The 24,747-nt window shown below is 38.1% G+C and overlaps 1 long non-coding RNA gene across 2 annotated transcripts in view; it reads right to left on the bottom strand.

Moving 5' to 3' along the window:
- LOC110598453 (uncharacterized) overlaps positions 1-24,747 on the bottom strand; it is a 258,358-nt gene that overhangs the window by 40,468 nt on the left and 193,143 nt on the right. For both annotated transcript variants that reach the window (XR_013437955.1, XR_013437956.1), the window contains one exon: positions 19,324-19,408. This is a non-coding gene — a long non-coding RNA (uncharacterized LOC110598453). The remainder of the gene's footprint in view (positions 1-19,323; positions 19,409-24,747) is intronic.

Genomic DNA, 24,747 nt, shown 5'->3' on the forward strand with positions numbered 1-24,747 from the left:
AAAATAATACTTATTTGATAAGGAAAAATGAAATCTGTTGAGAAAAACTGAGGATGAGTGGTTAATTATTACATATTAACTCTTTGGGCAGGGTTGACTGAAATTCTCTTAGATGTGAAGATTTATGGACTTCATTCCTGAGATTTCAAAATAGAAGCCAATGTCAGGATAAATATATTTAATACAGTAATACACTGAACAGACATTGCTGGACACAGTTGATACTATAATGGTGCATCCCCTAATTTGAAGGACTTTTCAATTTTGATTAAGTAAAACAAATGTGACTCAATATTTATTCTCCATTCCATTTGCATGGTGAATTCTAATGAAATAAATCACCGTCATTTCCATCCCTATTACCATTATCATAAAATGTATTCCTTAGTTGAAAAAAGAACATCAAAAACTGTCCTGAGAAATGTAACTCAGTAGGAAGATGCAGCAACTGTGAAAGCTTGGTAACATCAAAGCCAAGCCATTCATCATCTTCACGACCATGATGGCTTCATTCACACTCAATGAACAATGCAGAAAAGGGCACCCCAAGCCCTGGCCATTTAACAAGGAGTACCTCTTCCCAAGTAAATTTTGTCTTGTTGCAAGGAAATTGCATGTGATTACTCTAAAACAAAACAAAAGTAATGAAAATAAGTTAGTTCTGTACAGATCAGCCTTTATATATTTCTCTTTGGGGCTTCTTCTACATGTTCATACTTTAATGAATGCTTTAACTTCAGGGGATATCCTAAGGAAACTTCTCAAGAGCTCCTACTCAATTGCACCCACTTTTCACTTGCATTTTGAACCTATTTCAGATGTGATTTTTATACACTGAAACAGAAGCAGAACAAAAGGCAAGTGTTCTGTAGGTGCTACCAAAAAACTATATAGAATTTACAGGAGGAGTTCAAATGCTATCTGAGTTCATTATTTCCTAAACCACAGTTCTGTCAAAAATTGTTCACTGAACAACAACAACAACAACAAAAGGATCATGTAAACAAAAACTTATTGAGCAACTACTATGTGTTAGCTTGGGACTAAAACGATAATTAGGATGGAGTTTATCCCATCAAAGAATTCACATTAAAATAGACATGGAAACCACTTAACATCATGAAATATGACATGCTAATGTTTGAGTGAATAATTAGGTGAGACAAAAGAAAAAGCGGCCTAATTTTTAATGCAGGCAGAGAAACAGAGAGGCCTTTAACTCAGGCTTTGGAGAACACAGTCAAAACAAACATACCCTTGACCATGAACACAAACCTTGCAACAATATAAATTTTAGGATAATTTCAAAGCATGAGCTCTGGAAGTGACTTGAGATTAAAATATAAATTGTAGATAGAATATGTGCTAAGACAGTGAACTTAGAAGTTAGTACAATTAGCTATGTCCATGAAGGCCAAATTCTCACTTAATAAATGATACAACTATATGATGAGAATATATACTACATTCTGTGTTGAATTTATTATTAGAAGTGACTCTGAGAGACATTTCCACCTAATACAGAGAGGTTAGCAGTGACTTCTATAGAACCTGTAGAAAAGCTGTTATCTTTTTTTAAAAAATGCTTTGGTTTACATACAAGCAACATAATCAATTGTACAATAGGCCATAGTAGGTCAGTAAGCTGTGCATTATGTTTATATGGCCTCAGTTTTGAAAAGAAATATTTTCCAAATGATAATTAGGACTCTGAAAGCAGAGAACATAATGGTAAGGACCGATCATGAAGCCCCCAGACAGAAACTCTGACTACTATGATTTCCAACAGAGGGGATCAGCAATAAAGACACCTCCTCTAAAAATAGATATTCTGAAGTGTGTCCACTTGTCTAAGAATCTCAATCCATGAGTCATACTAATTTTTCATCACTTTCTTAACAGGTATATCTTGACCACATTCTTCTAATCACATGCCATAGTAAATTAGGTAAATAATCATCTGAGATGTCCAAAGCCCTCAGAAGCAAAATCTCTTGACAGTCCATATATATTAAGAAAGAGAGAGAGAGAGAGAAGAGAGAGAGAATTTTTTAATATTTATTTTTCAGTTTTTCGGTAGACACGACATCTTTATTTTATGTGGTACTGAGGATTGAACCCAGCGCCCTGCACATGCCAAATGGGTGCGTTGCCGATTGAGCCACATCCCCAGCCCCGACAGTCCCTATATTTGTAAGGTGCTCAATGCTGATTATGTAGGAGGGTCAATTAAAAAACAAAACATCAGAATGGCAATAAAAACAGCCCTGATTTTGAGTTCCAGAGCACTCAAGTACTACCCAACGGAGAAACCATAAAATATTTGTACAACATAGAAGAAAAAAGAAAGATTCCTTTTAAAATGTTGTCTTTGCCAACATAGTCCTGGAAAAACAAGTTTTTATTAAAAAATTGAGATTCCTTCCAATGCTTCATTTGTCAGATAAATGTAGCCTGCAGCACAAAAACAAATTCTTAATAAAGTTGAAATGAACAGTGATTATGTTTTATTTATCATGCTTGTATTTTTCTAGCAATTTTTATTTTTCTATTATTCCCAACATTTTTAATTTCCCATGTGCCTGGGATAGAATTTGAAATTAAAACAACAATTAAACCAAATCTCCATCAAAGAGCTTTCCTGCTAAGTACAGCCAGAGTTTTCTGATTTAACAGGACAACACAAATTTATTATTTGCTGGTGGCAGAAAACTAATTCACTACTGGGGAATTCTGACATCTAAATTCTACATACTGAGATGCTGGAGGAGAACTAGAGAGAAGGTCCCTGATTTAAATTTGCTTATTCTTATTTAGAAAAAAGTGAACTCTTGAGTCATACTGGCTCACTTTCCTTAGCATCAGTCATTCTGCATTTCCTTAAGCCTGGAGTGTGTTTCTATGTAAATAAACGATGTAGTTCACTTGGGGATAAAAGTCATAGTATTGAGAGATTATAAAGACCTATTAGATCATCCGGTCTGGCCCATAAGAGATAGTCCCTAGATAGGGAACGTAACTGTTAGTCTTTGCCAAGAAGCCAAGAAGAAACAGTTGGCAAAAATATTTTCCATGCTTTTTTGGTTTAAACTTATCTAAGAGTGCTTCGATCACTGCCCAAATAGGGGACTAGTGAGATTATCTTTAAACAGTTCACTTATCAGGGAGACACACTTATCTGAGTTGACAATGTTCCACTTGCCTCCATTTGTCAAAGAAATGATCTTGCTTGCAAAATATGAATAGTGAAGAATCTGCTCTTTGAACTTCCCGAGAAGTTTCCCTTCAGTAAAGAAAATCCAAAGACCAGTTCTTCCTAAACTGTTTTTTTCCCATTTTCACTAGTTTCTGAGAAATTAGATATTATAACATAGATTTGTACAAAGTAGAAAGTGAATTCAAAGACAATATCATTACAACTTAGTGCTTTCCAATTCAAACTATTTTCCATATTACATAGAATATGAAATATTTTTGAAGCTTCAAGCTTAGAGCAGTTTGGCATTAAGATAAAGGTCAAAGTAAAGCAGCAATGGGAACCCTAAAGAAATAGTAAAGATACCTGCTCTGGTAACTATTCCCTTTGTTCTGTTGTTCTTACATCCTACTTTAATTACATTCTACATGTTCCCCCTACCGAGGTTATATTCAGAAAATTGCCAATACTATTGCAAAAGAAGTCCCCAGTGCACTCATATGCACGCACGCGCACACACACACACGTGCACACATGCACAAACACACAGATAGAAAAAGCAAGTTGCAGGGGATGAGTTGATAATATAAAGAAATATTAATCTAAACTTTTAAAATAAAATTACTTCTCATCCGTTAAACACAAATCAACCTGACCCATGAAGAAAATCTTCTAATTTTATTGAGTTAGAATTTCTAGCATCTGTATGATATATTTGCATCATGTGAGATTATATTACATTAGAAATGCTATTGAAAAAAAAATAATAACATGGCCCTTGACTTCTGTCTATATCCTGAGTCAAGAGGTTACATTCCATTTAAGCCTGTAACAAATTTGAGGATTTTGGAGTAACTTCTCAAGACCTTCCATGTGCACTGAGCATGCACTGTGAGTTAAGCCTTTTGCCAGATTTTTGTGAAGAATTATAAAGGAGGTATTAGATACGGTCCCTGCCCATCCAGAGCTTATGGTATCAGGGGAAAGATAAATATCCATTCCCTTATTGCTCATTTCTCACACAAGATGTAAAGTGTGTGACTCTAACTTGTGCTATCTGGCCTAATGCTGACTTTAGATGTTGAATCAGAATCAGGACAAAACTGCACATTAGATGGGGAAACTGAGGGAAGTTTAATGCAAAGATTACTAAAAGATTGGGCAAAGTTGGGGAGACCAAAAAGGATAGTGAGGTGTCCCAGGAGCAGCCCAGGACTAAAACAATAAGGAGAGGGAATGGCTCTCAGAAGCTGGAGTTAAGAGTTGGAATGGTCTGAGGTGGACTCCTTCAGTAAGAAATGAAGCCAGGCCACCCATGGCCAGCAGGGAGAGAGTCAGGGGACTTAGTACCCTAAACTCTCTCTACTTTCCTTGCAACTTCTTCTTGGTGACTTTCTTTCACCAAACCCATTCAGAAGCAGATGGGGTGAGGGTGGCAGGAGGGAAAGGTCGAGGCCACGCCTGAAGTTAGCTTCTGAGAGCAAAGAGCACAAGCAGGATAGAACAAGGTGGAGACTCGCTGGCAAGGCAGGGGGAGCCAACCGAGGCGGCTCCACTTAGAAGCACTTGAGGTCATGGGGTAATGGGTATGCTGTGTTCAGAACTAAACATTTTGGTAGATTAGTTAAGAGTAATGTTTAATTTGCAGCAGAACATTTTGGCATTTTCCCATCAGAAGAAATCAGAGAGTCAATGCTAACATGAGCTTCCAACTCAACTCATAGAACATAAATGGTAAAAATCTAGTTTAGCCAATACTCTGCCAAGCCGAGGTCTATAATTGATGCTTTTACATGTCAAACAACTATATGAGATAAATTTAGCTTTGTAATGCTGACCTTGAAGCATACAGGATTCTGAATTACTTAAAAACCTTAAGAAATGTTAAACTGTGCTTAGTAGAGTCTTAGGTTTAAGTAGAAGGTATTTTAATAACTGGTCATTCATGCATCTCATATATGGCAATTCTATTAAAATGATTAACCAGAAAACTGCTCCTTGGTCATAGCAGGTAATAAAAAGTTTACTTCCCATAAATGTGTTTTGTACCTTTCTGTTCAGTCTTTGGGGAGATTTTCTCCTTTAATTATGCTTGATTTAATACACATTTTGCATATTGGTTCCAGTATTTTGGCAGCAGTTCATTACTCAATAATAAAAAGCTACAAATAGATTAAGACTCCCAATTCCTTAGAGGGCTTAGAACATACATCTTGAGTGTGCCATTTATGTGCTGAAGTTGCTGGTTAGCAGTTGACCCAAAGCAGCAGATTGCTATAACACTGCAGTTTTACCACTGAGCATGATCTGTCCCAATCTGGAATTCAAGTTATGATTTGAATTCTATACATTTTATTCAAATTTTAAAATGGCAACCACAGAACACTCAGGGCCTTATTCATCAAACAATGAGTCATTCTGGAATTCCTGTCCCTCTATCCTGGGCTTGATGAACTTTTATACATAAAATCTGGCTGCCTTAGAGGCAACAGAATCAATACTGAACACTGCATCAGCCTGGCTGGGAAGTATAACTGGAAGTTTCCAGGTCCATGAGCGAAGCTGCATCCTCACTCCTCTCCCCTGTCCCAGTCCTCCAAGCCAGAGTAGTTGTCTGACAGCAGGACTGGGCAGTAATCAACAATGTATGTCCACCAAATGTTTCAAAGACTATAAATAACAAAGAAAATTTGATGGTTATTTGGTAGAGCTAAAATGGGAAGACAAACCCTTCAATGTTTTCTTGATCCAGATTTTGTTTTTTCTTGTTTGGAACAAAGAGGGAATAATTCTTCAGGTTTTGAGGAAATGGAAAATCTTGATTTTAGTTTGGGATCACAATTCGTAAACAATAGAAGATATAAAAAAGGAAAAACTTTTTTAACATCCTATGGAAATAAGAAGTGATCCCAACTAAGATTTCCCTGGCGGGTTCTCACAAATGAGTGAACAATAAGATCACAGGTATAAACTTTTTATATGGCCACACAGAGCACACTGTCTACTTTCAAGAAATTTCCCAGTGAAAAAAATCTCAGTGTAATCATAACATATTGATTTTTGTGGGAGCCTTGGTTCCTTTCTAAAATAGATTGACTCACCTTCCTTACACCTGAATAGCGCAGAGGAGAGTCAAGATGCACAGAAGTAGGATAAGGAAGAAAGTCACAGCTAGGTCATCATCCACCACTTTGGGTCTCACTGTAGAAAACACCCCATCATGCTTTCTGCAATGGTTGTTCAGAGTCTTCTTTCCCTGTTTGTGCCTTGAAAGGTTGTACCTCATTCCCCCTGCTAGAACTGGAAGGACTTATTAAAGCCATGGAGAGAAAACGCAGAAGGCAGAATCCTCCCCTAGGTAAGGCTCAAGCCTTATCACCCGTGAGGTTCCATGAACTTCTCCCTTCCTCCACCCTCCCTAATGCACCATATAGAGAGGGCTCTCATGCTGTAAAGATGTCATATATATTTTCTCTTCACTCAAAGCTTCCTGAATAAAGGGAGATCTATTTGTCTCCATGGTGTTTTCGCCATTAACAGTATCAGAGCTGCAGGAACACAATGGGAGATGTGTTTTCCCTTAACCTCTTGACTCAGAGATGTCCTGATGCTAAACGTTATTGCATTTTGCATTAGCACAGAACAGTGGGAGTTCTGTGACTGATGTAAAAGGGTTGAGAAGGGCCACAGAAGCTCTCATGTGCTCCATACTGCAGTTGGCGGTAGAGCATGAAGCACATAATTTTTGCTCAGAAAGAGCACAAAATGGGACCAGGGAAAGGAGATGGTGTGTTTGACATATTCCCCCTCCTGTTCACCACTGAGATAATCTACACTGTAAAGTGATATTCAGTGCCTGATCATAGACATTAACTTGGCAGAAACTAATTTACTTTTCTTTTATTACCCTAGTGATCTGCAAGCCCTGGAAGGAACAAGGGGACACATATTTACTATTTCTTAGGCTACTCTTTCCATTGCCTTAACATTGCCTCCAGAGTTAATAGCTTCATGTAAACGTCACCACAAATGCTTCCTTATCATCTGCCCATGTCTTTTTGACAGTATGGGGACAGAATTGGGAAAATACTTTCCCATGTTATAAGACAGGAGGATATGGAGGCTAAGTGGTTAAGATTACTCACGGCACTCTAAGATTCCTGAGTGATGGCCCCCAAAGTTGCAAAATATTCAATATTATAGGTATCTCAGAAATTAGCCAGTTCCATTCCATGAGTTTGCATCTGTGCATAAAGAAGTTCAGGTAGTTTAAATGGCTGAATCAGGATGGGTACCAGCACTCATACTCCCAGGTGGATTCTCTTTACATGTGCTATTAAAGGATGCTTCTGTTGAATGAGTGCTTATTTTAATTTGAAGATGTTTAGAATCGTGCTCAATGTCATAATGTATCTATTTTTTAAAATGCAACATTCATAGTGCAGTATCTTAGGGTTTTATATTGTAGGGAGGGGAAAAACAAGATCTATTTAAAAGGTAGGTTCTTTGACTAAAATTAAAGGGAGAACTTGATGTACATTCCTAAAGATTTCTTTCCCCCAGAGTAACTACATAGATATCTGAAATGAAGTATTTGCTTATAGCTACCCAAGACTCTACCCCATGCATTGATCACGTCATTTTTATTTTAAGAGTCGCTGAGAAAGAACAGTCATAAAATGGGGTGTTTTTCCACTCACAGTTTACACTAGACATTTAGAAAATATATAGTGGTTGAAGTAAGAAAAACGTAGTTTCCTTGTTTCTCCCCGAATCTCCAGAGAGCTTAGAGAAGGCAGTAAGCCAAGGCCCACTCTGAGAGATCTAATGTTTGTCCTTACAAGCATGTCTTTGGAAGTGCACACATACCCAGTGCAAAAAGGGGGTTGATGGCATTATCCTGTGCTGGTTTTAAAATCTCTTCTAATAAACTAAGTAAAATAGAAGCTGATGTCTGAAAATTAAAAAGCACAGATGACCTGTCTTCAAGAAAGTTCATACACTCACTCTTCGAACTGGCCAATATCCTTACATTGCATTAGCAAAACATTCCTTACTTGAAGAAGGTCAAGTTGCCAGCAATATTTTTCTGTTTTGAAGTTTGTCAGTGCCCTAGAAAATAGCTGGATTAAAAGAACAGATTCTGAAAAATCAAAGTAATATTTCTTCTACCAGTAGGCATATTAGAATTTCTTGATGGTATTTGAAAATAAAGCCTGCTTCAACTTTCTTTTTCCTTTTTAAATCCTAAAATTAATTTCCAGAAGATATTATGGCCATTGTATTAATGGTGTATTTGGGATTTTTGAGGCTACAAATGACTGTCAATTACATAAAATTCAGGGAAGAGTTTCCTTGAAGAAAACAGAATACATTCTCACAAAATGAAGACAAGGAATGAATCATTTTGGAAAATACTTTACCCATCCATTACTGCTGAAATTGATACTCAGATGTGACTAAAGTGGCCTCCGACACAATTTATTTTCTTTGCTGTTCCCAAACTCTTTGTCTACCATAAGTTATTGGCTAAAAAGCACATCACAATGAGCTCCTAGACACTATGCCATTCTGAAGGCAATTAAGGTGTTATTTAAATTCTGGCAGATATAGCCTTATTACCAAAGTCAGTAGAAATATAGTCAGATTACTTTGTCTTTAGAAGCAGGGCGTCCCAAACACTAATTTGCTCTTAGAGTACATGAATCCACTTCACTTTATGCCACTGAAAATGAGAGGACCTTATTGTATTGTACAAGAAGATAACTTGATATTATAAAAGACTTATGAATATATAAACAGCCCTAAGTAGGTCCTTATATGTCAAGTGGCTACAGATGTTTAATATCTAAACCCTTATTCAACACAGATACAGGTAATAAATATGTTTCATGTCAAACTCATAATAAATATGACAAAATAATGATAAAAAAAGGAGCTAAGAAGTTAAAATGGTACAGGAGACTTTGGGTCTTGCTCTTAGTTCGGCTGAGAAGTTTCAGGGTGGCCTAAAGATACCAGCAAACCTTTTACTGTACTTTATCATCAGACTAAGACTCATTATCTTTGACCTTTTAGTGATGCAAAAATCACAAATTACTCCCCATGGAAATATCTGGGCATGGAATCAAAATGTGACACAAGGTTCTCATCTTTTCTTGAAGGTAGCTTAGAGAGAGAGTGGGGAGAAAACCATACTTATGGACTGGCAAAACCATTCTCTTTTTTACATATACTGTAATTATATTAAACTACTAGAAAATAATAAAATGGATTACATTAAATCATTACACACCTTCTCACTACCTGTCTTTTATTTTCTGATGAAAAGCACCTGAACTTGAATCAATTCTATCCTGACAGAGTTGGATTCTAGTGCTGGTTTTGCTGCTCATAAGTTCATTGTAGATTGAGAGTTCAGTCTAAGACAGGAGACATGTCTATCATTCGCGACATTGGTTATCACCAAGAAATGATCATGCATATATTCTGATATAATCAAAAGCCATATCATTACCATTCTAGTCTTTGGGCACTTTTTTTTTTAACATAGGATTGGAGTATATCTCATCAACAGGGATATAAAATACAATTCAAAGACCAGCTAAGCCTAAGCTCCAAAATGTGAATTAAAAAACATGGCTCTTGAACTTGGAAGCTTCCTCCAATGGAAGGAACAGAACTATTTTCAATTTGGTGATATTCAAGAAAATGCAAAGTGATTGCAAAAGTGGCCCAAATTTGTTATGTCCTATGCCATGAAACTTTGCAGTACCTCCCACTCTGGCTCCAGTATTGGTCACGTGGCTTCCAATACTCAATGAGATATTAGCAAACACAAAGCAAGCAGATGCTTGCAAGATCGCCATTTGGCTTTTCTTTGTTCTTGGTCCTAATCCTTCACCATGATGTTCTAGGACTAATTTGTTGGACAAAGTGATAGGAGGAATAAAACTGAGTTGCCCTGGTCATCCTAGTATCCCATCCTACAATGCACAGCCAGAATGAATGAGCCCAGCCAAGACCAGAAAAATGGTACAGTCTAAATCACTGATCCATGGGTTCATGAGTTAAATATATGTTGATTATTATATGCCACTGAGGTTTTGTGTTGTTTATTATGCAGCATTATTGTGACAACAGATAAGTGGTATAACATATCCCTCAAAGGCTCACATGTTTGGCAAAACAAACTCCAACTAAAGAAACTGAACATGAAAACACACATGAGTATAAGAATTAAATAAAACCTGAATTCTAAATTACCAGTAAATAACTGTTCCCAATCTTACCTTTTATAGGCTTTCCTAGGAAAATAATGCCCGGAGGAATCATGATCATTCTCGCCATGTTGCTTTGTGCAAGACCCAAGGAAAGCTAGGAGGCTGTACAGTTATCTCCCTTGATGTAATTCTAAACTATACAACCTACTACCTCAACCTGGGAACATGCAGTCATAATGGCTGGAAAGCTACTATTTCTTAAGTGATGAAATTTCAAGTTAGTCTTATAATGATTCTTCATGCTATCACCTATTGGGGCCATTCATAAGAGACAACACATCTAAGGGTCTGACAATGGAAAAAATAAAGAACCTTGGCCTGAGGCTATTATGTAAACAGGAAGGGAGAAAACATTTGGAACTGGTCTTCTTGAATATCTTTTTTATGCATTAAAATTATAGTAATGTTGCAGTTCTGACCAGTCTAATGCCCTCTGGTATCCATTGAAGGAATAGAAAAGTAGATCCATATTTAAACTTAGACAATTGAAAAAGAATATGAGGAAAACAAATGTTTCTCTTATAAAACTAAAAACCTGGAACCTACAGGATCAATAAACAGGGGGAAATGGCTTGACCTAAAGCATGGTAAAAAGATAAAACAGGATTCTGAGCAAAGTAGAGATAAACAAATCATATAGAAGCCAGGTTGAACATTCTCCCAACAGTATTCATCATATCTATTACATATTATATCACATCATTACATAATTCTCACCTCTCTTCATTGGTTAGCTAGACTCTGACATTGCCTGGTGAAGTCTGTGACATGATAGGCAAATGGAGATGGAGGAATCCTGAACACATGGGACTCTTATCACACTGATTATGTTAAAAAAAAAATCCAAATGCTGTAGATTTGGTGTTTATTTACGAAATTTCACCAGCATGTAAAAGAACGACTTTCCCCCCCCCCAAACTTTTTTAAACCTATTCTCTCATGCAGCTTCATGGTTGGGCTATTTTTGGGGGGGTGGGGGCGTGGGGGTGTTGCCTCTGTTGTATTGAAGTTATCTTATTTTTGTTGGAGTTCAAAGACTGGGAAGTTAATTTTATCAAGCAAATTCCATTCATTTTTCATTCCTTAGCTCAAAGAATTCTTCCTGTGATATTCTCATAATTTCATGTACATATTTCTAATTTAACCCTCAATCTATTGTGTTACCATTTATCAGTGTGTCTCGTTCACTAGATCTTGAGCTATGTGAAGATGGGGCCATGTTATTCACCTTTGCAAATCCAGTACTGTGTGTGGCTAGTACCTGGCACATGGTACAAGATTAAAAAACAAATAAAAAAAAAAAGCCCAAACCAAAATAAAAAAACTTTGTCAAACGAAAAGAATGCATGCGTGAATGGATAAATTTTGGTATAAAGCTAATGTTAAGGGCCAGGTAATTTTTATGTCCAGTCCCTTGTCCTTCCATTTACATTGGAACATCATTCCTGGTGAGGTGGATTTGCTACCAAGATTCTAGAGGGGGGAATATATCAGAATGCATGAATTTGTCTCGGTCAGTTTACTTTAAATCCTGGATTGCACATGGAAATTCATAAAATATTTTTAGTCTTCTGCTTCTAGATGCTGACTTATATAGAAGATTTAATTCACTAGGACACTAAAATAAAATACAATTTATTTTCTTTCCTTTTTATTTGAACTTCTTTCATTTACTCTGCATTGACAATTTGCCTGATTCTATTAACATTCAGGACATAAATATGAATGGGAAACAAGGCAGGAGAAAGCCAGGCAACAGTTAGCAAGATACCACAAAGAGAGGACCAGTTTTGATGCTCTAGGATGGAGGCATATCAGTCTAAGCATACAGCTTAGACAGCTTTTAAATACCTAGAAACAGAGAAATTGATTTTTCTCCATGTAGCTTCTTATTCTGGGGTCTACAATACAAAGACATTGCTCCTAGAAGAGTAATAGTTTTCAATACCTTCCTCTTTTGATTGTGTGAATTTCCTTGTTTATTTACGCGAGTTTAGCCCATTATCATGTATTAGGGCAATTATGGCTCATTACATAATTAGTGTAAATATTTGTAGGCATGTAATAACAACATGCAATTATGATATGGAATGATGTCATAAAATTCTTATTGAAAAGTGAAAGTTAAAAATAAAATAAGAAGTGGTATTTATAGGATAATAGCAGTTAAATATCTTTAGGTTTAGAGAATCTTTTGTATTCTTTAACTTTAAAAAAAAAATGTCTTCCATAGATACTCTGAACATGTGTACGAAGATTCTCAGTCTATAAAATATTGAGGTTTTAAGGGCTACCAGCAATGCTTCCCCAAAGAGAGTTGAATACATCTCAAACAAAGCTGAGGTGTGTGGGTTTAAGAAAACATGAGGACTCTCCACTAGGGAATATACTTAATATTTGATTAGGTATTTGGAATTTGGACATGTCACATGTGACTCATTAAAACACATGTCTGTATGGCTGACATACAAATTGGTAAAGGAGTCTCTGACCAAATAATCTGTATTTTTGAAGCCAGAGGCAAAGTGATTAACACCAAGTAAACATTCACAAAGGTTGGTTAAATGAATATGTGAGTGAATGCATCATAACTTTCCTAGCATTATGAAAAGGTAGTCGAAAAGGAAAGGTAGTCTTTTTCCAACTCATACTTTATTAAGCACCATGTTAGGTGCCAATAAATATTTGAAAATCTTCAAAGAGTCATTCATGTTGACGTCTCTGTGAAATTTCAATGCTACTGCAAGCATAAGGAGCTTTTAAAATCTTAAATGGAGAGGCTAAGTAATATCTGATTAAATTAAAAACCATAGTCAGAAGATGAGGATCCCTAAGACCTGACAAATTCTGAGGAATGATTGGTAAGAATATTGCAAAAATATGAAAACAGAGTAATTTAAAACTTAAAGTGAATTCTACCATATCCATATCATTTTCTTCCTATGTAAAGAAACTCATTTGTTAATTTTGAAATATAAGAAACGTTTTCTAAGCTGAATATCCATTTTCCCCTCCCTAATCTCTGGTAATGACTTGTTTTATCAATTACAACTCTTAAAACAAGAATTTTTTAAAAATATATCTAAACTATGGCCTGCTGGTTTACCTTAATAAATATATTTTAATAGTGATGATTTGAGAGTTTTTATAAAATGAGTTCACTTTATATCCCTTCTCTCCAAACCTCCATACTAAACTGGCTACTGAAATATATTTTCAGAGTCTTTTGGGGGGAAGTCCTGAAATTATTTTACTTTTCTGCATGCTTCCTGAAGTAGGATATTCAGTGCACTCTGAGGGAGCCCCAACGGAATAATTAAAATCTAGAGAACCATTCATTCATGAACATGGAAGAAGGGAAAAACACTGAATTTCATCATCATGTAAAATATTTAATATCCTGTTTCTTATGGCCAGGGTCCAGGGGCTTTGGGCTTTCCACCAGAATATTTTTTAACCCGATGAATCAAATAATGTTTGAGGCCTTTCAGAAACTTTGAAAAGGTAGGTGTCCTGCATAATCTTTGTTCTTGGGAAAATCGATCTACAAAAACTCCTTAAAGGAAACAATCCTGCAGGTACCTACAGTCCATCCTGCAGTCCTTGGATTGTTCCGGGGCAGAGAATGCTGGGAGCTCGGGGTCCCTGGATCCATAAACTCCACCATTAATCCCACTGGCAGCACACTCAACTACAGCAGGTCAGAGGGATGATGAGCAGAGATGAAACATTGCTCATATCAAACACATGTTTGCCCAGTGGAGGTGCCGGGTTCATTTGCTGGCAGTTTACTCATTCCAAGCCAACCACTTCAAAGAGGCATGTAAACCCAACCAAGAAGATTGTTTGCTTACTGGGTGAATGAAGACCTTGGGCAAACAATTACACATGACATACACCAATGAGGACACTCTTTCTCTCCTGGGTGTAATCTTCCATCATTCCATATTAAAGCAATGACTTCTTGGCAAGTTCAGGGCTGAGACCCACAGACAGCCCCCTTTATGCCACACAAAAGAAAAGCATAAAAACCCACCCTCGTTGGGAGTTCATAACCCACTTGAATCAAACTGTGAAAGATGATGTATTAAGAACTGTGTAATGTTTTGAACGACCAACAATAAAAAAAAAAAAAAAAAAAAAAAAAAAAAAAAAAAAAAAAAAAAAAAACCCACCCTCTTGATCTAGCATTTATAGAGCTTTGCATTCTGTCCTTCCTAATACATGACAGAAGAAAGTTCTAGGTCTCCCTGAACAATGCAACTCTTAAGAGGAGATACAATGTATCCATTTGAATTTCAAACTCTTTTCTGATGTTAATGCACCAGTTATTACAGGTTGACTCCTCTTTGTTAGAAGAGGCTACACCACACTCATAAACAAACAAACAAATAAACAAATAACTTAAGGGAATTCCTGGTACTATGCTTCTGTGCTTAAACAAAAGGGAGTATAAGTTTAAGAGGCATCCAAAATCTGATCAACTTTTCACCCTGGGTTCTGTTTACAGAATCCTCAGCTCACATTGCTGGAATGATACAAATATAGCCAGTTTTGCTTTGATCTGTGGTCAGCTTGGCTTTCCAATCCTGGCACAATGGTGACATTTAAGAGGCAAAGGGATAAAATTATTTTCATTCCAGCCTTTCAAACATGATAAAGACTTATAAAACAGCTCTGACCAGGGAATGTTGGGACCAAAGATGAGTTTGGATCTAAACAGGCCGTATCTTTTTTTTTTTTTTTTAACCAAAAAGTTCTTCTTCTTATCCTGCTGGGTATTTACAGAAGTATAAATAGTTAAGCAGATTATCCATTCCCCTGGGTCATCTCTTTTATTAAAATAAGGACTGATTGGACTGAACTTGGCAAAAAATAGGAGGGAGGAATTGCAATAAAGTAACAACACAAACCAGAGTAAGATTGGTCCTGTAAACCAGTCTCTGTCACTTTCCAAAAAGATCATAACAGCTTTGCAAACAATTAGTCAGGCTTCCAGGAATCAAAATGAACCCTTGTCCGCTTATCTATTTACTCATCACTCAACAGTCAGTTGTCTGAATCACTCAAATTCTTGCAGCCTCACCTGCAACCCAGCCTCCTAATTTGACAGCTGAGACCAGGTGAGAGCAGTCAGTAGGGATGAGGGCAAGCCTATTAATTAACCTTGTCCATTTCAGAACAAAAGGTCTCCTTCCTCCTCTTGAGGCCCACCTTCCATCTGTACCTCTCTTGAAGGAGACTAAGGGGAGGGGGAGGATAAGACTGAAGGGATAGTGGTGGCACACAGGCAAAGCCCATGGCTTGTGCAATTGCCTACCAGACACAGACCTATAGACACAAGCTTGTGTGGACTATCACCACAAGTTCGGATCTACGGGTTTGTGGCAACAGGCCTCGGCATCTTCTCTCGTTTGGGGGTTTGACATGTCTGAAAATAAAATGTTAAAACCATTAGTCCAACACGGTTTGGCCCTTCAATTATTTTATGCCAGAAAGGAAAAGGATTTAGTCCCGCCCTCAAAAGGGCAAAAGTTAGGCAAAATCTCCTATTCTCTCCCAAGTACCTGCCTAGGTTTGCACTCTCTCCACAATATCGTGGGTTTTAGGCAAACCTCATCATTTTACTGTATAAAAAATGGAATCCTCATTTATTCAGTCCTTAATGCACGATGTGGGCAATGTAATGTCAATATGGCAAATCAACATAATAAAGAAAAATTCTTTAAATTGTAAATAGAAAACACCTGAAGGCCCAAGTACAGGATCATTTAAAAAAAAAATACTTGTAATTGCATGGAATAGACTAGTGAAGCTTCCCTTTTCTATTTACATTATGGAAAACAGCTGGAATAAACTAGTAAAAACTACCATTAGACTTGAAAGAGCATCTTCTGAATACCATTCTAGAGGGGATACAATTATATTAAATAATTATATTAAACTGGAAGACTCATCTTCAGGGAAAGTTTGTTGTTTTATTCCTACCCCCACCCATCCTTGCCCCTATTATTGGTCCAAATACCAACAATGGACTTGTTTAGGTATATTTTGTAAAATTCAAACCATAAAAGTAATTACATAATTGCTACCCCCAACACTGTTCAAGGGTATGAGAAATGAATCTGTTTCCTTCTCATAAAAGGATTTCATTTGTCAACCGAATCATCCTTTCTTGGAGTCCTGTGTTCTACATCTCAGAATGGGACATCCAAGGCAATGAACTTGTAGGAATGACTCCTCCTATGAGTTTTATGGAAGAACTAGTCTTAATCATCAGTACGAAGAATCACAGTTTGGAAAGCTAAATAATTATCCTCGCTGTGTGCTGGGAAAAGCTCACACTTCCATCCTTTGAAATGACCTAAAAAGAGACCTTTACAAATTTTCTTAGCTATGATTATGGATCCTGGCTCTCAAAATAATCCCCTTGACTTTAACAAATTGACTTTACTCCTTTTTTTCAAAAATGTAAGAGATAAACTAAAGCTCTACTGACAACAACAAAAAAAATGATAAAAAGTGAATTGGGGTATTATTCAGAGAAAAGATCAGGTTCTATATACACATCTAGAAGGTGAAATCAAGAGAATAGAAGAACAATAGTAGGAAGACCTGGACTGAGATGCACCCATCTGGGGATACCTGCTGTCTGCCTATGTCATCTCTAGTGAGCGCTGGGTGCAACTGCCTGGAGCCTGCTGCTGCTGCAGAAGTTGCCCAAACTGTAATCTGTAGTTCTGTGAGACTTGTCTTTCAGATCCACAGAAGTGACAACAGCCAAGTGAAAATGAGTATCCACATGAGAAACCCCAAAATGTCTTTACTTAGTTTATTTTAAAATGTTCATTTCTTTATAAAATAAAATATTTTTAAAAAATAAGCCTGGAGACTCTTATTTTCCTTTGATCTCTCTGACAGAGGAATAGGGCCAGAGCTGGGCACAGTGGTACTTGATTGTAATCTGTAATACCAGCTGCTCGGGAGGCTGAGGAAGGAGGACTGAGAGTGCAAAGCCAGACTCAGCATTTTACCAAGGCCCTGAGAAACTTAGCAAGACATTGTCTCAAAATAAAAAAAATTAAAAAAAAAAAGAAAGAGAAAAGAAAGAAAGGGGAGCTGCTCTTGATGTGGCTCAGTAGTTAAACATTCCTGGTTCAATCCCAGGTACCAAAAAAGGGCCATGGGCACTTAAAGATGAACACTTTGAACAACATTAAGGATTGTTAAAATATATGGGACACAGGAGCTCTTCTTAAAACTGAAGGGAATATGAACAGATTCCCCAAATAAAAAGAACTAATTGTTATTACAGGCTGAATAACCCTAATCCCAAAATCCAACATGTTAGATGTATCAAAACCTGATACTTTTTGAGCAGACATGATGTCATAAGTATAAAAATCTCCACATCTGAACTCATGTGACATGTCCAAAAGCAGGTGCATCAAACATGTTGTATACAATTAGCTTCAGGTACATGCAATAAGGTCTATAAGAAACATAAATGAATTTTGTGTTTAAGTTTGGGTCCCCTGACCAAGTTATCTCAAAGTATCTGCAAATATTCCCAACTCCATAAAATAATAAAAAAAATCTGAAATACTTCTGGTCCCAACCGTTTCAGATAAAGGATACTCAACCTATATCACGTTTATTAAAACAATATAAAGCATTATCTGTTAGCAGTGGACTAAGATCTGTCAAAATGGCACCACCTTCATGAATTTGCATGGTATTCTCTTAAGCCCAGAGAAAGGATGCCAATGCTGTGTTTCAGTTAGGGGCATCTTATATCATTCTCTTTAGCAAATATAAGATGAAAAGAAGTTATTTATTCTATTTTGCTAGGGTAATTGTTAATGTTAGCTTCTGAACAATCCAAATTTTTAAATTCAAAAAAATAAAAATGAAAGAGCAATCAAAAATCACCCAGGCTACTAAAAAAAAGAAGGAAGAGGAGGAGGAGGAGGAGGAGGAGGAGGAGGAGGAGGAGGGATCAAATTGAATCATATACTGACCTAGTAGGGTAGAGTAAGGGTATGTTTAGATAGATAGTTTTCCTGAAATAGTAATTGAATACCTTCTTCAAAGACCTTCTTTGTGTTAAGATGGAAAATAAGGATGCTTTTCAGAGGAAATTTTGGCTTGCCTCATTAAGCAAAATTCTGTGGGGGCTCTCTTAGTAATACTAATACATAAGTTAAAAATATAAGCTAATGCCTTTAGACAATGGCAAATGCAAGGCAAGGTAATTTACTAAAAAAATTTATTTATATTATCAAACGTTTTAAAGTAGCTCACATATTTTCGTTGACACTAAAAGGAAACTTCCTGTATCATAACAGCTAAGCCTAAGCCCTGTTCATTGGGAACGTACTGGCATAGTTCCATAAAGTGCCATATAGTATTACCAATTTAGGACTAACTTAGACTACAGTTACAATATCAACATTGTCATCCTGCAACTTATATAAGCCCTCTCTTCCAGAACCCAGAACACTTGGTAGGCTTTTTAGAGCCAATCCTCTAATCGTTTCACTTTTGAATTCAAATACCCAAGATAGCCACAGAGTATAAGGACAGTACCTGCTGATTTCAAATGAGTCCTTCCTAAATCACTGTCAAAAGAAGAAAGTACTATTATGTAATAAATTTTAAAAACTGTTCCGAACTCCATTGGATAGTATGCCAACTCCACTCATCGGCTATGAAAATTATAAAATTGGTTGCTATTTTTTAAAACTATGTTTAAAATATAGTTGTTCTTTCTAAATAAACCACTCAAGTATGTCCCAAAAATCTGTGAAAAATTTGGGGGAAATGCCAGGAAAACACCCTTACCTGGAAAAGATAACTTCTTATGAATTTTATTTTTAAACCTGCTTCCATCTTGCTAAGTCAATGTCTTCCAATCATTTACCCGCATCTGGAAAATAAGACATTTAAAATATTGGGGGGGGCATCAAGATTCTTGTTTTCTGGTTGCTTTTTCTCTTCTTCTTTCTTCCCTCCTTTCTTTCTTGTCACCCAATTCTTTTTGCAAACTTAAATTGGAAGTAATGCCAGAACAAGAGTAAAAAGTAACATCAAAAACTGAAACAAAGGATTTCTAGACAAACCTTGGGAAGCATTTTGTTTACTTGCTTTCTAAAACTATGCATAATAAAAAGGTTCTGCAAATAAGTTACTTTCACATTTTTCCTGGAATTTCCCTGGCTACCGCAGACCCCGAGAACAATTTTACCAGAAATATAATCAAATAGGAATGTGAAATCTCAGAATACTCCCGAATTCCAGTATCTCAAGCCAAATTGCTCACTTGCTAAACCTGATTAAGAAACAGGGTGTCAATAGTGAAGAAGAATGGTAAAGGTATAATCAATGAATAAGGTCGTGATTACCTGATATAGGATCTTTGCGACACCAACCTTAACTTTTGGACTCAAAAATGATTCCGGAGTCATTATTTCTCTCTGTTGATAAGGATGCTAAAAAGGAGCAGATATCTGAATGTGGTGGATTCATGAGTCTATCCCTTTCCCACCGCAGCAGGATTCTTGGCTTCTGTTCCAACGTCTTTCATGGGCCATGTTTTAGACGTGGAGTTGGCCTTTCCCTCATTGTCCCTTTACTAATGGGAGGCGAACTGAACTCACTGTGCAGCTGCTTGCAAAGGGGAAAATCTATTTGAGTTTTGCCGGGCAGTGGACTTGAACACCAAATCCATGGTGATGTCAGCAGAACTACACCAACAGGAAGATTTTCTGCCCCGCACCCCTCCTTCTCTTTTTAAAGATGTACGTCTTGTGGAAAATCTCAGTGGACTTCTTTTGTCTTGGAGAGATGGGGCAATTTGACTGGACAATTTTCGATGAAGGAAGGAAAGGAAGGAGGGTAAGATAAAAGGAATGTGAAAGAGAAAGAAGGAAGGAAGGAAAGAAGGGAGGGAAGGAAAGGGTCAATGTGCTCCACCTACTCTTGGACATTCATCCTGACACCCAACATCACGAAGCAGAGAGACACCTAGTTTTTGGTCCCCCATTGCTTTGCAGTTTTTCAGATGTCTTTTTCTTTCACCCTCTGCAGCCCCTGTCTTTTGCCGAAAGATCCTATCATCTCAACAAGAGGGGCTCATCCAGCAATTGCTACTCCAAGGTAATCCACTAGGGCCATGCATCTCGACACGCCATACTTTTCTGAGTGACCTTGCCACAAGGGTACCAGATCACTGGGGCATCTCTCCTGGGGGCATCTCTCATGGAGGCAAGGCAGTACCAAAGCCAGCTAGTTTAGGCTGAATTGATTCTCTTTTACTCAGAGAGAGGAAAAAAAAAAAAAAAACTGACCAGAAGGGAGGAGGGGCAGGAAGGCGAAGCCAAGCCATGGTTTCACGTTCCTTTCAATAAAGGGAATTTTAGAAATTTGGTATTTATAATCTTCCCACCACTCACTCCCATATTAAAAAAAAGAAATAAATATTTTATGGAAAATGACAAGTGAAAACATATGTAGGTCCACTCAAGAAAAGAGACATGAACAACGAACAGCATGATAGAGTAAGAGATTGGTCTCAAACAAAAGATGCCCTCGGATTATTGGAATAGTGGATTTTTTTTTAATTGAAAGATCTAAACCCAGTTAATGTTCACTTACAACAGATGTGTAATAGAGATCAACCATTAAAGAGTGAGAAACAGGAGGTAAATCTGCTTTGGACACACTTAATGAAACAAAAGAAAAAGAGACTTTGCCAGTAACAAGTTGCTCCGTGTACAGCTGGCTCAGGGAGAATACTTTCGCTTTGGAAAGGAATAAGTCTGCTCATGAAGACAATTTTTCTTCCTTTTAAAAATGCAATGGTGCCCATCTACAACTTCCTTTCTGATTATATTGTTAATAAAGCAGGGAAGGAGGATTAAAATGAAAAAAAAAATTGCTTAGACCCCGATTCAGACGTAGAAACAGGAGACACATCATTTTTAAAATCAAATGTCTGCCATTTCTTTAATATAAGTGAACTCCACGCTGCAGGAATGCCTCCTCACACCAGCCCACTTTAACACTCTTCATCCAAAGCTGTTTTGCCCTTGAGAAAGCATACCAAAATTAGATTGGAAAGCGGGGGTACAGAAATAAAGCATTAGATTACTTAGATCCCCCAAGGAAAGAGATTCGAAATGTATAAATTGCGTATTTCCTCAGACCTTTAACTGTAGAACAATGGGATTCTTGTTCTGAGAAAGGTAAAGAAGAGCCTGGAAGCTCCACAATGAGACTTACAAAGAGGAAGCCATCGTCAAACCCAAGAACTAGGCTCAGCTGCAGCAGAAAGCCCCTTGCCTTCCGCCCAGGCACAGATTCCCTGAGCAGGACAGCGGCCAACCCCTCTCTGCGTTTCTCCCTAGGTGGCCAGCTTTGCTCACCTAGGGCTCTCAGGCCTTCTCATTTCCACACTCGATGAAAACAAGTGTTGAACAGCAAGGAACAATCAAATAGAATATGATTTTAAACAATCTCTGCCAAATCAAAGTTTGGAAAGAAAATGTACTAACCCACATCACCTACTCTTGCTCTCAACTTTCCCCAGAGTCCATATTTTTGTTTTGGGTCTTTTTTTTTTTTTCCTTGCCAGCCACCTTCATCCATCCCTAACACACACACACACACACACACACACACACACACACACATGCGTGCACACACACACAAACACACAGACTTTCTCACACACACACACACAAATACAAACACAAAGAAAGAGACTTTCACACACACACACACACACACACACACACACAAACACACAGACTTTCTCTCTCTCTCTCTCACACACACACACAAATACAAACACAAAGAAAGAGACTTTCACACACACACACACACACACACACACACACACACACACATACACACACACACACACACCACTGCTGTTTGGTCCAATCTGGTGCCTGCTTAACAACCGCAAAGGATGACAAGCAACATCTGTTTGTGAAAGAGCCAAAATCAAACCTTAACATTTTTTGGCTAGGTTTCTTCTTTTCTTTTTTCCCCTGACTCTAAAATGGGAGGGGGCAAAAGAGAGAAATATTAAGATTTATATTCCGTGTTGGCTCCAATGAGGCAGCATCGACGCTCCCCTAGGGATGTTTGAAGGTAAAGCAATTTTAGAGAAAAGCACTGCAGTACTTAGGGTGGTTCCCCCTGAAGCAAGTCCAGTGACATAAATCGTTAAAAGTCTGTTTTTGTCTAATAGCTTTATATTCATCTTCTAATTAGAATTACAGGGCCTTTAGTGTCGGGAGGAGGGAAGGATGATGAGAGAAAGGAACTAAAGCAAGACAGAAAAAGGAGGGAGCTCCGTTGTTCCTGCCCTCTTTCATAACACACAGGCGTACACACAGGCACACTCGCACATATGCCACACACGGGAGCGGGCACTAGGAGCAGCGAGGCTGCGGCAGAAATCTGCACAGCTGTGGCCATCAAAAACAGGCTCTAGCATTCCCCCATGGAGATGTGGGTTTCTGGAAAGCTACCAAGAGTCCACAAAGTCACAATGCACAGGATCTGAGCCACCTCAGTGGAGGGGGCCGGCTGGTAAGGAAGTGAAAGCCTCCCTCACCAAACGCGACAATTGCACCCCAGTGGAGGGGAGATGGGCTGTTAGAGACTCGACTCCCATTTCACTCAGGATTTGGAAGAAACCCACACACATTAAGGGAAAAATAAATTCAGACAAGTTGCTAAGGAGACTTGTGTAAACTCCAAGCACAGACATATTTCCTGGCCTTTCCCCCTGCGCTCCATCTTGTATTCTGAGCACGCAGCTCTGCGGCAACGCTGCTCCAACCTTCTGCATTAATCTTGGCCTTAACCGTGCAGACTGGCAAAGCTCGCTGGTTGTAGATATCATCATCTTTCAAACTTAACAAGTTAAAAGGGTGTGTGTGTGTGTGTGTGTGTGTGAGAGAGAGAGAGAGAGAGAGAGAGAGAGAGAGAGAGAGAGAGACTAGTTGTGGGGAGAGAGTAAGAAAATCTTAATTGGGAATTTTTAAAATATAGGTGTTGAACAAAGAAGAATATTGACACTGTATTTTGGGACTAGTGGGCAAAGGGATACGTAAAGCATCTAGCTCTGGAAATTTCCCCTTGATCCCTTGTCCTTTCTCTGTGCCCCTCGACACCCTGGCCCCACATGTCCTGCTAAAATGGTGTCCCCTGGCAGACGTAAGCAGAGCCCAAATAGTTACAGATGACGGTGGAGGTGCCCAGGTTTCTGTAGAAAGCAGTGCATATCACAAAGTGGAAGTCTGCCCCCGTTTTCCCCTGCTCAGGAGGGAGTCCCTGAGATCAGCTCTTTGAAAACAAACTGGGGCAATACCTAAAACCTCAAACTCAAACCTGTTTGAATTCTAAGCCAGAGAGGATTTTAGAGGAGAGAGTCCCGACTGCTCTCCATTCTGGGGAGCAGAGAACTTCTCCCACAGTGATACATCTTCAGTAGCAGCTGATGCATGTCAACATTTGACTTACGGGGAAATTAACATTTTCTTTCCACCCAGAGATGTTTGTACTGTAGAAGCCAATATTTTCTTTTCACAGCCTCCTGTATTAGAATTTCTACAATTTTCCCCAGAACAGAGAGAAAGTAGACGACAAAAAGCCCAAATCATTGTTCAGGGTGCTGGGATAAACCACGGGTGCCAAAGTTTTATCTGTGTATGTATGTGTATGTGTTTGTGGGAATTTCTGTGTTTTTATGTGTGTTCAGGTGTGCCTACGTGTTTGAATGTGGTTCTGTGCACGTCTGTCTGTGTACAGGTGTGTCCTTTTATGTGTATTCACAATATGTATGTATTTTTGTGCATTTACACTCATGCACATTTGTGTGTGCTGGGTGTGTTTTCCTGTGTGCATGTGTGTTTGCATGTACGTGAATTTGCATGTACATGTACAAGTGCATGAGAGTGGCCCTGCCTCACCATGATGGTGACATCAGTCAAACAGAAACCAAAGTAGTTGAAGGGTGGGAATCTGTGCCATCCCATCCAAAATTAGGGAAGTTCAGAACATTTGTCCACCAGGCATAACAGAAAAGCTCCACTGAGGGGCAACCCCACTAAACCCACTAATGAGGCTGCCATTCTTGGAGGGGTGGCCACGGCACAGCCTACTGATAAAGGAATAGGAGAAGTTTCTGCGGTGTGTTTCTTCATGCTCCAAGAAGGCTTGCCGCTTCCATCTCTTCGCTCTGCCAACCTT

The sequence above is a fragment of the Ictidomys tridecemlineatus genome, chromosome 4, assembly GCF_052094955.1.
Source record: "Ictidomys tridecemlineatus isolate mIctTri1 chromosome 4, mIctTri1.hap1, whole genome shotgun sequence".
Classification (NCBI taxonomy): Eukaryota; Metazoa; Chordata; class Mammalia; order Rodentia; family Sciuridae; genus Ictidomys; species Ictidomys tridecemlineatus.